This window comes from Ovis canadensis, chromosome 19 (genome assembly GCF_042477335.2).
Source record: "Ovis canadensis isolate MfBH-ARS-UI-01 breed Bighorn chromosome 19, ARS-UI_OviCan_v2, whole genome shotgun sequence".
In the NCBI taxonomy this organism is placed as follows: Eukaryota; Metazoa; Chordata; class Mammalia; order Artiodactyla; family Bovidae; genus Ovis; species Ovis canadensis.
In genome coordinates, this window is record NC_091263.1 from 72,409,670 (window position 1) to 72,422,377 (window position 12,708).

General features: G+C 58.4%; 1 protein-coding gene and 2 long non-coding RNA genes across 4 annotated transcripts in view; 2 read left to right on the top strand and 1 right to left on the bottom strand.

The window, feature by feature from the left end:
- SLC6A6 (solute carrier family 6 member 6) overlaps window positions 1–3,659 on the bottom strand; it is a 97,799-nt gene extending 94,140 nt beyond the window's left edge. Inside the window, exon 1 of one of the 2 annotated variants that reach the window (XM_069561034.1) lies at window positions 2,974–3,659. The gene's annotated coding sequence lies outside the window, so the exon portion shown is untranslated. The remainder of the gene's footprint in view (window positions 1–2,973) is intronic. The other variant, XM_069561038.1, reaches the window with a different exon arrangement.
- LOC138424315 (uncharacterized) lies at window positions 1,324–5,705 on the top strand. Its single transcript, XR_011250747.1, has 3 exons — window positions 1,324–3,093; window positions 3,705–4,444; window positions 5,567–5,705. It is a non-coding gene; the product is annotated as an uncharacterized lncRNA (long non-coding RNA).
- Window positions 5,706–8,559: 2,854 nt separating this feature from the next.
- On the top strand, window positions 8,560–11,999 carry LOC138424316 (uncharacterized). Its single transcript, XR_011250748.1, has 2 exons — window positions 8,560–10,910; window positions 11,023–11,999. It is a non-coding gene; the product is annotated as an uncharacterized lncRNA (long non-coding RNA).
- The last annotated feature ends 709 nt before the right edge of the window (window positions 12,000–12,708 follow it).

Sequence of the window (12,708 nt, forward strand, 5' to 3'; positions counted from 1 at the left end):
CTTAATCCTCCTCTTGAGTCAAGCGCCTGCTTGTCACCGGCCTGCCTGGGACCCCTCGGAGCACCCTCTTCGGTGGGGCCTGCCTTTCCCTAGCTCAGAGGCCCAGAGGCCTGGGTGTGCAGGAGGGTCAGTGGGCTGGAGTCCACTCTGCGGCTCCATCCCCGCCAGCCTCCTTTGAAAATGAAGGCTGTCTCCACAGCAGACTGGGCGATGCCCTTGATTCTCTGTAGTCCTCCCCATCAACAGGTGGGGTCTGCTGCTACCCCCTGATTTGGGGCTGCCCTGGGACCTGCTCGTGCTAATAGAATGAGGTGGCGTGACCTCGTGAGGGGCCTTGCACCTTCTGCTCTTGCTGTCTCAGAACCTTTCCCCTGCCACGTGAAAAAGCCTGTCCATAGCTCATCAGGCACTCTATCAGATCTAGTCCCTCAATTCTCTCTCTCACTTCCGCTGTCTAATCGTAAGGGATTTGATTTAGGTCACACCTGCAGGGTCTGGTGTTTTCCCCACTTTCTTCAGTTTAAGTCTGAGCCACCCAGCTGAGCCGAGCCCAAACTGCCAACCCACCGAACTGTGAGCCAAATAAGCTGTTGGTGTTTTAAGCCCTTTAGTTTGGGGATGTTTGTTACGTAACTAGAGCTAACTACTACCCCCTGTTCCAATCCTGGGAAGGAACAAGGAACACTTTGGACCGTGCCCACCACACGGACGATGCCCGCTAAGTGCCGCGCTTCTGCCCCTGAGCCAAAAGTATTCAGTGAAAGAAAGAAGAGGCAGCCTCTTGTGGACTTGGTGATTTTTATCACCTGCTTCATCTTGCCTGCGCCTGGTCGCCTTCTCCATGTCTCGGTTACAGAGGGGCTCCTGAGGGTGGTTTGGCATCAGGTACCCCTCATACTCTCACTGACCCGTGCTTTAGATGCCAGGGAATCTAGCAGAACACTCTGGAGAGCATGTTGAGAGAGACGGGAACCCCAGCCTGGAAGGGGTGGCTCTCGGAAGAGGACCGCATAAACGGGCCTCAACATGAGCGGGTGCATCAAGGGGAGAAGGCCCGTCCTGGGAGCCCAGAGAGAGGCGTGTGAACCATGAAGGGCGAGGGGTTAACAGAGCCGGTGACGAGGCTTGACAGTGACAAGTGGACATGTCCACCTGGAGCCCGGCCACCGGTGGCCCTGGAGACAGGCTTCCATGGAGAGCAAGCAACGGAAGTCTGAATGCAGTGGCCCAGGGGGGGAGCTGGGGGGCAAGTGAAGGCCTGCAGCGTGGACACGTCATGTTCCCAAATATCCCTTCATGTGCGTACTTCTCCCCTTCCCTGAGGAGCACCACCAAGCCCCAGGGATCTGGGGGCTACAGAAGTAGACAGCACAGTCGACATCCTCAAGGAACACGAGGTCCACGAGGAGACGCAGAGACCGTGGGTGAGTGACTGAATGAACCGATGAACAGGTGAGGTCTTCTCGGGAAACGCCCTCCAGGGCTAGTCCTCCCCCCAGCCCCGCATAGCCCTGGGGTCCGGCACGCAGCCTCTGGGGTCGGACTGCCCCAGTTCTTGTACTGACAAGCTGCGTGACCTTGGGCAGGTGGCTGCACCTCTCTGGGCTGTGGAGCAGGGGGCGGGCATCAGGCTCCCTGGAGGAGGAGCCAGGGGCCTGATGGAAGGGCGGCCCAGGGGTCAGCAAGCGGCCGTGAGAGGCTCTTCCCGGCTGGCAGGGCCCCTGGGAGCTGTGTTTGATCTCTCTCGTTCTCATGAAACACACCTGACCGGGTGAGTGGCTCGTAGGTTTTGTTTTTGGTTTTGAAGGAGGGAAGAAGAAAGTGGGGCCGGGTGGGGGGTGGGGTGGAGACAGGGAGGTGGGATGCGAGGGAGAGGGAGGGGCGGCTCCAGAGCGCCCCTGCCCCCCAGCGCAGCCCCCATCCGCAGCTCTCTGATGGCATCAGCGCATTTAATCCCCACGGCGGCCCTGGTGAGGCAGGTGCTGCGGTCATCGGCACTGCGCCAACAGGGAAGTGAAGCAATCCGCCCAGCAATCCGCCCCGTGTGACAGGCCCCGGGGAGCAGGGCGGGACTGGAATCCTGGCAGCCCGATCCCAGAGCAGTCTGGAAAGGGGGTGGCTGTCTGAGCAGACCAGCCTCGGAGCCTCTGGACCAGAGAGGGGCGGAGCCCGGCCGTCCTGAAACACCCACCTCCCTTGGCCTCTTCCTGATCTCTGCTGGGGCTTTCAACACCCTGCGCAGTGAGCCCCGAGTCAGCCCCTGCCTGCAGGCCCACACGCCCTGAGAGATGGTGTCCGCGGGGGGCCTGTCCCTGACTCAGGCCTGGCCTCCGCAGACGCTCCCTCGCTGGCTTCCCGCAGCCCCCAGGGAAAGAGCCAACTCGCGCGCCCCTTTCTTACTAACAACCTTCAGCAGCTCCCTCTGTCCTCCAACTGATCCAGTCCCTCAGTCGAGCCCTCAAGCTCTCACCTAGAGAGCCTAGCCGCTCGCCCCGGACAGCCCGCCGGCTGCGCCAGCCGCTTCCGACCGGCCACACGGAAGGCTTCTCTTTCCTTTGGATTTTCCCACTGTTGTGTCTTTGCTTGGGCAGCTCCTCCGTGGGTCCAGCCGGCCCCCCAGCTCCCCAGGCCAAGCCGAGGGCTCCTCCTGAATTAGGGGACAGAGCCCAGCACCCTGTCTCACCACCGCACAGTTTGCACCATTTAGTCCCGAGCTCCTTGAGGCCGGGATGGTGGGGCATAGCCCTTGCACCCCCCACCCCCTCACAGGGAGGGCGGGATGGCGGTGGGATTTTGGCCCAAGGAGCCACAGGCGGCAAGCCCCCGAGGGATTCGCTATTCACCAGAGACCGTCAGGCAGCCGAGACTGAGTGCCTAGGCCTCAGGGGGCCTCCGACCCTGAGCAAACCCGAGAAGCTGGAGCCCCGCGTCCTGCACCTGCCGAAGCCCGCGAGCCGCCGGCCAGAGGCTTACCTGAGGCCGCCACTGCCCGCGCGGGCTCTGCCCTGAGAAGCGGCACCCGACGCCCGTTCCCACGACTTGCAACACCACGGCAGTCATGGCGGAAGGAGCCCCGCTGCTCACCGACTCCAGGTGCTTCTTCCAGGGGACAGGTCACCCTGAGGGCAGGACTGCGGTGCCCGGGGCTTGGCAGGTGGTGCCTGGCTCAGAGCCCAGCCTTCTGGCCTCCAGGAGGCTCAGATCCCTCTGCCTGGCCCTGGGGCGGTGGCATTGTCAGGAGGGAGCCCTGGGCCGGGAGATGAGGCTGGGGGTCCTGAGGGGCTGCCCGGAGCTGGGCTGGAGGGGAGGCAAGGTCATCGGAGGACCCTGCGGGTCCCGGGAGCCCTTGAGCTGGGCTGGCGGACTCAGTGGTGCTTCAGGCAGGAGGTCACATGGCAGCTGGGACAGACGCTCTGATTTCTAGGACGCGGTGGCCAGGCTCTCTCCCTAGCTGTGTGCTGTGGAAGAGGCCTTTCAAATAATGTGCCCCTCAGGGGGCTTCCCTGGTGGCTCAGAAGGTAAAGAACCTGCCTGCGATGCAGAGTTCAATCCTGGGTCGGGAAGATCCCCTGGAGGCAGGCATGGCAACCCACTGCAGTGTCCTTGCCTGGAGAATCCCTTGGACAGAGGAGCTGGCGGACTGCAGTCCAGGGGGTCACAGAGAGTCGCACACGACTGAGTGACTAACACTTTCACTTTCACAGGAAGTTGCAGAACTCGGTTCGAGGTGAAGCAAGCGCCGTTCTCAGCACAGGGCCCAGGGCGGGGGACGCCCCGGAGAGCTGCCAGGACCTCAGTCCTCACAGGAGCCCCACAGGGTGTGGGCACTGCAGGTGCTATTTGGCAGACGCGGCCCCAGCACCCAGGAAGCCAAGACCTTCCCTGCAGTGGTCCCGATCGTCCTTGTGGTCTCCTGGCCCCCCTCTCGTCCCTCCAGTCCTCTCTGGGCTGTCTCTGCTAGGCTCGTGGCCCCCAGGACTGTTGGTGGTCCCCTGCCGCCTGCAGAACAAGGAACAGGCGGTCCTCCAGGAGCGTCACACCCAGCCACCCCTCCCAGCCTGTCCCCTCCATCCTCGGGGCCCAGAGGTGCCCGCCCCGGATTCTCCTCACCCTGGCTGCTCCGGTCACCCCACCTGATGCTTCACATAGCGCCTGCCGAATCCCCTCCATTCTCCAGGTGCCACGGAGGGCCACCCCCTTTGGGCAGCCTGCTGCGTTTCCCAGTCCCATGGAATTCCGCCCCTCGCCCCCGGGGACATCACGGACGTTTTGCCCACCCTGTCCTCGCAGCCTCTCCACTTACAGAGAATTTGGGGTTGGACCGTCCAGGACTCTGTAGGTCTTTGTGCCTCTCTGAGCCTCCATCTACCCATCTGTAGAGTGGGACGTGAGGCCACCAGCTGCTCCCTTGGCTGGAAGAATGAAAAGAAGGCCCTGATGCGAGGTGAGCGCTGTCATCTCCAAGTTCTAGACGCGGGGGAAGATCACCCCAGCGGGGTCTTCGCGGTAGCCACCTGCTAGGGCTGGGAGGACTCTGCTCTCGAGGGAGGAAACCCCAGCCCTCCCTCTGCCCGCAGCCACTGTCGGGTCCAGGCTGGGTGAGCCACCGGCTTCCAGCCGATGAGATGTAAGACAGAGGCTGCAGAGTGGCTTTGGGGAAAGGTTTTCCTCGTGGAGAGGGAGACACCTCATGGTTCAAGGCGGGTAGCCGTGGCCCTGCCCCACCTCTCGCTGCTCAGGGCACTTTGCTATCTGGAGCCGCAGCCGCCATCTGTGTCCACGAGGGAAGGCACCTCTGACATGCCGAGGATGGTGTCATCGCCGCCGGTGGACAGTCAGAAGGTGCTGGCGTCTCTGGGACAGGGACTGAGCTACTGAGCCTCCTGGGGTCTATCAGAGCTGAGACCTGAGTGACAAGAGCCAGACGTGTGGCAGTCGAGGGGAGGGGTGTTCCAGGCACAGGGGACAGCTGGTGCAAAGGCCCAGGCAGGAAGGAGCCCGGTGTGTCCTGGGCCAGTGTGCACGCGCGTGCGTGCGTGTGTTCGTGTGTGTGCAAATGTGTGTGTGGCTTGAGTAGGGGCAGTGAGGAGGAGAGTGACGGGGTGAGGTCGGGGATGGCAGGGGCTGGGTGACCCAGGACCACAACCAGAGCTTTAGATTTTTAGGTTAGCTTTAGCATCCTAACCTTAACTTTTGGGGCTTCCCTGCTGGCTCAGACAGGAAAGAATCTGCCTGCAATGCAAGAGACCCAGGTTCGATCCCGGGGTTGGGAAGATCCCCTGTAGGAGGGCATGGCGACCTGGAGAATCCCATGGACCGAGGAGCCTGGCGGCTACAATTCATGGGGTCACAAAGAGTCAGACATGACCGAGTGATTCACACACACACATACATGCACACACACCCCGAACTTTTATTATAAAAATGTCCTAAAATTTGACATCTTGAAAGAATATGGAATAGATGCTTGTCTATATTTCACCTAAGTTCAACCTCTGTTGATATTTCGGCATATTTTCCTTATCTTCACATACATGTGCCTTTTTTTGTTTTTTTTTCTGCTCAGAATTTGAAGAAAAGTTGAGGACTTCACGCCTCCTGACTCCTGAATACTTGATCATGTGGCCCCTAAGAGCAAGGACCTTGCTCCGCATAAGTACGTCACCATTATTACGAGAGAAAATTACAATGATCCACCAATTCTCCATCCAGACTCAAGTTGCCCCGGGTATTCCACGTGGCTGCGTCTTCCCTCCTTCTTCTTTTCTTTCCCAGAACCAGGATCCTTTTATTTTATTGTATTGTATTTGGGCTGCACTGTGCAGCATGTGGGATCTGTTTCCTGACAAGGGACTGAACCCGCGCCCCCTGCATTGGAAACACAGAGTCTCAACCACTGGGCCGCCGGGGAAGTTCCTGGAACCCAGGTCTAGAGAAGGCGTATGCGTCGCACTTGACGACCAGGTCAATCTCTTTAAGCTGGAACAGTCTCCCAACTGTTTTCCCCAACACATGACTTTGTGAAAAATTTATTCATCAGATTCCCTTTGAGATTGGGGTCTGTTGCACATCACTGTTGCTGTTCAAGTCAAGTGGCCCTTAGGAAGCATCATTGCAAACAAAGCTAGTGGAGGTGATGGAATTCCAGTTGAGCTATTTCAAATCCTAAAGGATGATGCTGTTAAAGTGCTGCACTCAATATGCCTGCAAATATGGAACCCTCAGCAGTGGCCACAGGACCTGAAAAGGTCAGTTTTCATTCCAATCCCAAAGAAGGGCAATGCCAAAGAATGTTCCAACTACCTCACAATTGTACTCATCTCACACACTAGCAAAGTAAATGCTCAACATTCTCCAGGACAGGGTTCAACAATACATGCACTGAGAACTTCCAGATGTTCAAGCTGGATTTAGAAAAGGCAGAGGAACCAGAGATCAAATTGCTGACACCCACTGGATCATAGAAAAAACAAGAGAATTCCAGGAAAAACATGTACTTCTGCTTTATTGACTACACCAAAGCCTTTGACTGTGTAGATCACAACAAACTGTGGAAAACTTTTCAAGAGATGGGAATACCAGACCACCTGCCTCCTGAGAAATCTGTATCCAGGTCAAGAAGCAACAGTTAGAACCGGACATGGAGCAACAGACCGGTTCCAAACTGGGAAAGGAGTACGTCAAGGCTGTATATTGTCACCCTGCTTATTTAACTCATATGCAGAGTACATCATGCAAAAATGTCAGGCTGCGTAAAGCACAAGTGGGAATCAAGATTGCTGGGAGAAATATCGATAATCTCAGATACGCAGATGACACTAACCTTATGGCAGAAAGTGAAGAGGAACTGAGGAGCCTCTTGAGAGTGAAAGAGGAGAGTAAAAGCTGGCTTAAAACTCAACATTCAAAAACCTGAGATCATGGCATTCAGTCCCATCACTTCATGGCAAATAGATGGGGAAACAATGGAAACAGTGTCAGACTTTATCTTCTTGGGCTCCAAAATCACTGCAGATGGTGACTGCAGCCATGAAATTAAAAGACACTTGCTTCTTGGAAGAAAAGTTATAACCAACCTAGAAAGCATATTAAAAAGCAGAGACATGACTTTGCCAACAAAAGTCTATCTAGTCAAAGCTATTGTTTTTCCAGTGGTCATGTATGCATGTGAGAGTTGGACTATAAAGAAAGCTGAGTGCGGAAGAATCAATGCATTTGAACTGCGGTGTTGGAGAAGACTCTTGAGAGTCCCTTGGACTGCGAGGAGATCCAACCAGTCCATCCTAAAGGAGATCAGTCCTGGGTATTCATTGGAAGGACTGATGTTGAAGCCGAAACTCCAATACTTTGGCCACCTGATGCGAAGAACTGACTCAGTGGAAACGACCCTGATGCTGGGAAAGATTGAAGGCAGGAGGAGAAGGGGATGACAGAGGATGAGACGGATGGCATCGCTGACTTGATGGACATGAGTCTGAGTAAACTCCAGGAGTTGGTGATGGACAGGGAGGCCCAGCGTGCTGCAGTGCATGGGGTCACAAAGAGTCCGACACGACTGATCGACTGAATAAGGTTATCGTTGTTATTCAGTCGCTCAGTCGTATCCGACTCTTTGCGACCCCATGCACTGCAGCACGCCGGGCCTCCCTGTCCATCACCAAGTCCCGGGATTTGCTCAAGTTCACTGTCTCGCACTTCATGAACAAATCTCCAGGATGAGGCCCGGGGGCTGTGTTCACGTCTAGAGGGAGAACATTCCCAGCATCCCAGAAGGCTCCCCCCGCTTTTCCAAGCAATCCCATGCCACCTGAGGAGGCCACGGGTCCATCCCTCACTATGCGGTTGGGGGGTCCTGGAGCTGGGGCCAGATCACGTGGTTCCCAGGCAGGCCTGCTTCTGCTCAGCCTAGTGCCTGCGGGAGGTACCGTGTGGCTGGGACCTCAGCCCCAGGCGGAACACACTTTCCTGTCGTCTCACTGGGGGCCTTTGGGGTGTGTCTGATGACTCTGGGTAAGGGGTAGAGGAAAGTGGTGGTGCCGGGCTCCTCACGGTGTCTGCTAATGTGTCCTAATCTCATGTGGCCGAGACGCCGAGCACCCCCCGAGTCAGGGCTTCGCAGCTGCCCCTGGCATCACGTTGCACCCAGAATCCCTGGAGGGCGGGTGGTCCCCCTGACTGTGATCTCGGGTGATTGGGCAGTGGCCCCGGGACTTCCCACTGCTAAGGCAAGTTTTCCACCAGGGTCAGTGGAGTGTTTTGAGCAGGAGAGTCACGTGGTCTGATCCGCTGTTTGTAAGGACAGCTCTGAGCTCTATTGGGAGAAGAGGCTGTAGGGGGCAAGGACGGATCAGGGAGGCCGATGAGGGGGCTACGGCAACAGCCCAGCGCTGAGCAGGGCTGCAGGGTGGGAGTGGAGGGCCTGGGGGTTCTGGCAGCCCCGCCTCCCACGTGGGCCGGTCTGGGCTGAACGCCCAGAGGGCAGGGGCTGTGGCTTGCATACTTCCGCGTGCCCAGCTCCCAGTGCCCAGCCTGGGGCCTGGCAGAGAAGATGTCCCAGTCATACCTGGGTGAGCCTGAATTTGGGGCAACAGTGACTTGTGGGATTAGATGCTGCAAAAGAGAAGAACAAACAAACAAACAGACAAAAACCAGAACAAGAGTCTGAACTGGCTACCCTGCAAGGCCTTGCCGTGGTTCTGACTATTAATACTCCCATCCCTCCCCGCAGACACCAGGAATCACCAGAGAGGCCTCCTTGCTTTCGGGGAGCGCCACTCACTTCACCCCAGAGGGACAAACCACGTTGGCAAGGGTCAGACCTGCCTCCTGGGGATGGAAAGTTCCCAGATGGGGCCTCCCCCGTCCCTAGGCTCACATCACACACCCCCCTCCCTGGCCCAGGGCCCAAGGGGTGAGGGTCAGGCCCCTGCGTGACCTGTGGGCGGTGCCTTCCTGAATCCTTCTGGCCTGAGGTTGCCTGGGTTGGTTACCCATCACTGTTACACATTACCCCTGTCATCAACAAATACGGGTCACAGCTCGTGTTTTCTGTCAGCCAGGAATTAGGGAGTGGCTTGGCCACGTGATTCTGGCCTTGGGGGCTGTCACTCATGAGCTCACTGTCACCAGGAGGCTTGACAGGGGCTCGAGGCCCTACTCTCCTGGTGGCCGACCCACAGGGCTGGCCGGCAGTATCAGCCACTGGCGAGAGGCCTCGGGTCCTCTGCACAGGCCGCCGACCCTGGAGGAAGTGGCCCCTGAGAAGCCACGATGACTCAAGCTCAGAAGCCTCACACTGTCATTTCTGCAATGTCCTGCAGGGTTGCACAGCCCTGCGTGGTGGGAGGGGCTCCTGTCAGGAGGGGAGAGCGTGGGACCCGCCTGGGAGGCACACGGGTGATGGATTGCCACGAGCAGGGCAGAACCTCTGCCTAGACGCCCACCGTCCAGTCATGCCCGTGTGCACCAGGCCCTTTGCTAGGCCTGGGCATGCAGGGACGAGGTGGGCAGAGAAAGACCTCCATCCGTTCAGAGGGGTCGCTAGGTGGGCAAGCTCTGTGGGCCACGCAGGATGAATGAGCTACAACCCTACACAGAACCTCCTCGGCAAGGGCCTCACGTACATGGCTGATGTGCCCGGAGTCCTTGGACGAAGGGCAGCAGGATCTAGGAGAGAGCAAGCTCCCGGCCCAGCAGTCAGGGAGGGCCCCAGGAGGAGGTGGCGTTTGAGAGCTGGCTCTGACGTCCAGGGGAACTGGGCAGGTGGGGGATAGATAGTGTCACACAGGGGCCAGAGCAGATGTGGGGCTCAGACCCACACCCCCGGAGGCACCCAGCCCCCAGCACAATGGTTCACATGCTGCGCTCTGTGCCGTGGCCTGAGCTGGCCACTGGGATCCAGCTGTGGACAAAACAGACCTCCGGTGCTCCACAGTATGGTCCTGAGTCAGGGACAGGGCCTGGAGATGCCCTTGAGATTGTTACTAATGGTCAGTAAAGTCGCTCTGTTCTGGCCAAGCCATGTCTAGCCATCATCTGATGGCTGTGGGCACACAACCGTATCCCCATTTGACAGCTGAGGAAACTGAGGCTCAGGGCTGGAAGGACTGGCTAAGGTCCTTGTAACCAGACTTACTCCCGAGCCTTGTAAGTGGGTGCCCGGGGCCAGGCAGATGCTGGCCCAGCGCCTGTGGCCTGGCTCTCTGGGATGTGCTGGTCGACATGTCCTCCACCAGGCAGGAGACCGCCCCCACCCCCAGGGCTTCACACCATGGGAGGAGGGTGGCGTGGAGTCGTGTGGCTCAGCCTCCGTGCTTACAGTCAACCTTATGACCGATTATGGGGGCCCATGAGTCACATGGGAAGGGATTTTTGCGGATTGAAGTGAAGCAAAATGTCCCCAGGCCTGACCTCCTTCCACGGGGAGAGCTGCGGAGACTCTGGGCTCCTGGGGGGTCCTGGGGGCCGCCTCAGCTTCAGAGTCCTGAGTCCTACAGCCTTGTACAGGCTTCCCCTCTTCTGTGCCCCATATTTGCAGAGAAAGTAGTGGTCAAGGCCGTTGGGGCTGAACGGGCACCTGGGCGAGGCAGGCAATGTCCCGAGGGTCCTAGGGGCATGACTGCACCGAGTCCGTGCCACCCTCCGTGCGGGGGTGTCCCTGTTCACAGACGAGAGGACTGAGCTCAGTGAGGTCAGGCCAGGCGCCCAAAGGCTCAGGCAACTGTGAAGCAACGCCTGCCAAAATAGAGCAGTGAAGCACCCTGCTCTCCCTCTCCTTGGCCGCTGTGCTGGTCCCGTCCTCCTGAGTCACTCGCCTGCACGAAGCACAGGCGGGACAACGGGCGCTGAGACGTCAGGCACCCTAGGCAAGCTGAACACACACCTCTGGGCACCTCTCGGCCTTCGCAGAGGTAACCAGGTCTTGAACTGGGTGTTTCTTGTTCAAATGTATTGTTACTCTTTACCTGTTAATACTTGCGTCTGTGTTACACCAAAGGTTGCTTGTGTCTTCTGTTTTTATAGAGAGAGGACCGCAGGAGCTCGGTCTCCTGGAGCTTGCCTCTTCTCCCTCCGCAGTGTGCGTCTGAGGTTCAGCGAGTCGCTACCTGCGCCTCAGGACAGTCCTTCTTCACTGCTGTGTAGAACTCTGCGGAAAGGCTCTTACTCAAACAGCTGTTCCTGTTTCACTCCCACCGCTTCAGACGGATGTGATTTTTGGTTCTCATGTCACAGATGAGAAAGCAGGCTCAGTGAGATTAAGGGGCCTGTCTGGCGATAGTCCGTTTCTAAGGGGCAGAAACTCCCCTGCTGAGTCCCAAATGATGGGGCTCAGCAGAGTCCTTTATATAAAATTCCCTGAGCAGAAGAGACCACACAGCCGGGCTAAGCCCTGCGGCAATCTCAGCCCTCAGGAGGTGGCCAAGAGGGAACCTTGACGTGACGCTCACTGGGACGGTGGAGAGACAGTGGGGAACCACCCCAGCCCCGACCCCATTGACGGGCCCCTCTCCACCACAGTCACACAAGTCACACAAGTCAGGGGCACCGCCTGGCTGCGTAAGACCCCTCCTGCCCAGACTGCCGAAGAAGCCCGTCCTGAGGCAGACTCCACCTGAAGCCTTGGTTTTCTCGCCTGTAATTTGGGGATAATCATGGTACCTGCTCCCTGGTGGTTCAGACAGTAAAGAATCTGTCTGCAATGCAGGAGATCCAGGTTCGATCCCTGGGTTGGGAAGATCCCCTGGAGAAGGAAACAGCTACCCACTCCAGTATTTTTACCTGGAAAATTCCATGGACAGAGGAGTCTGGCGGGCTACAGCCCATGGGGCCACAAAGAATTGGACACGACTGAGCGACTAACACTTTCAGGTTCAGAGCACAAGTCCAACATCCCAGAACCCGGCTCCATTGAGACTGCGCAGACATCATGGTACGTGCTCAGAGGGAGCCCTGAGCCTTGTTCAGAGCGTCTGATCTTAAAGGGTCTTGAGGTGCTTCTATTCCGGTTTTCCCCAGACTGATCAATTGGCTCATCATTCGTTCGTTCCACAAACATTCGTGGGGCCCCTACTCTGGGCCAGATGCTCGGTGGAGCTGTGAGGGCCCAGCGGTGATGAGAACGGGGGCAGAGGGGGCGGCAGACAGGGCTTCCGTCAGACAGCGCGTGCCGGCAGTGCCACGCTGGGCCACCCTGCTCTCTCTGCACCTGTTTCCTCCCCTGACCCTTGCGTGCCCTCAGGAAGGTGGCCCACCTCTCTCCCCTATGATCTGGGCAGAGGGCACGGCCCTGCCCAGGCCTCAGTGGGCATGCTGGTGGCCAGGGCCGCTGGCCGCTGGCACAGTCCCCGCACTGGGCGGGCCCTGGGATGCAGCCGTGGACACCATCAGGGTCAGTGAGCTCAGGCCCCAGATGCTCAGGCACGTTGCCCCAAGGCTGAGGGCAGAGAAACCCCTCCCCTTCCGCCTCCGCCCTCCACGGCCCGGGGGTAGGCAGCGGCTTCTCAGTTTCCACGGCCCTCCACGCACCCGCCCACCACAGACCCTCAGCCCTCAGCATCCTGTCAGTGGCGGCCTCTGCCAGGGGAGCCTCAGGCAGGAGGCGCTGGCTGGACACAGGCAGAACCCGGGCCCAGGAGCCAATTCAGGTCACCCTCAGAGGCAGCTCGGGGCTCCGCCTGCAGCAGGTCCGGTGGGAAACTTTATCTGGAG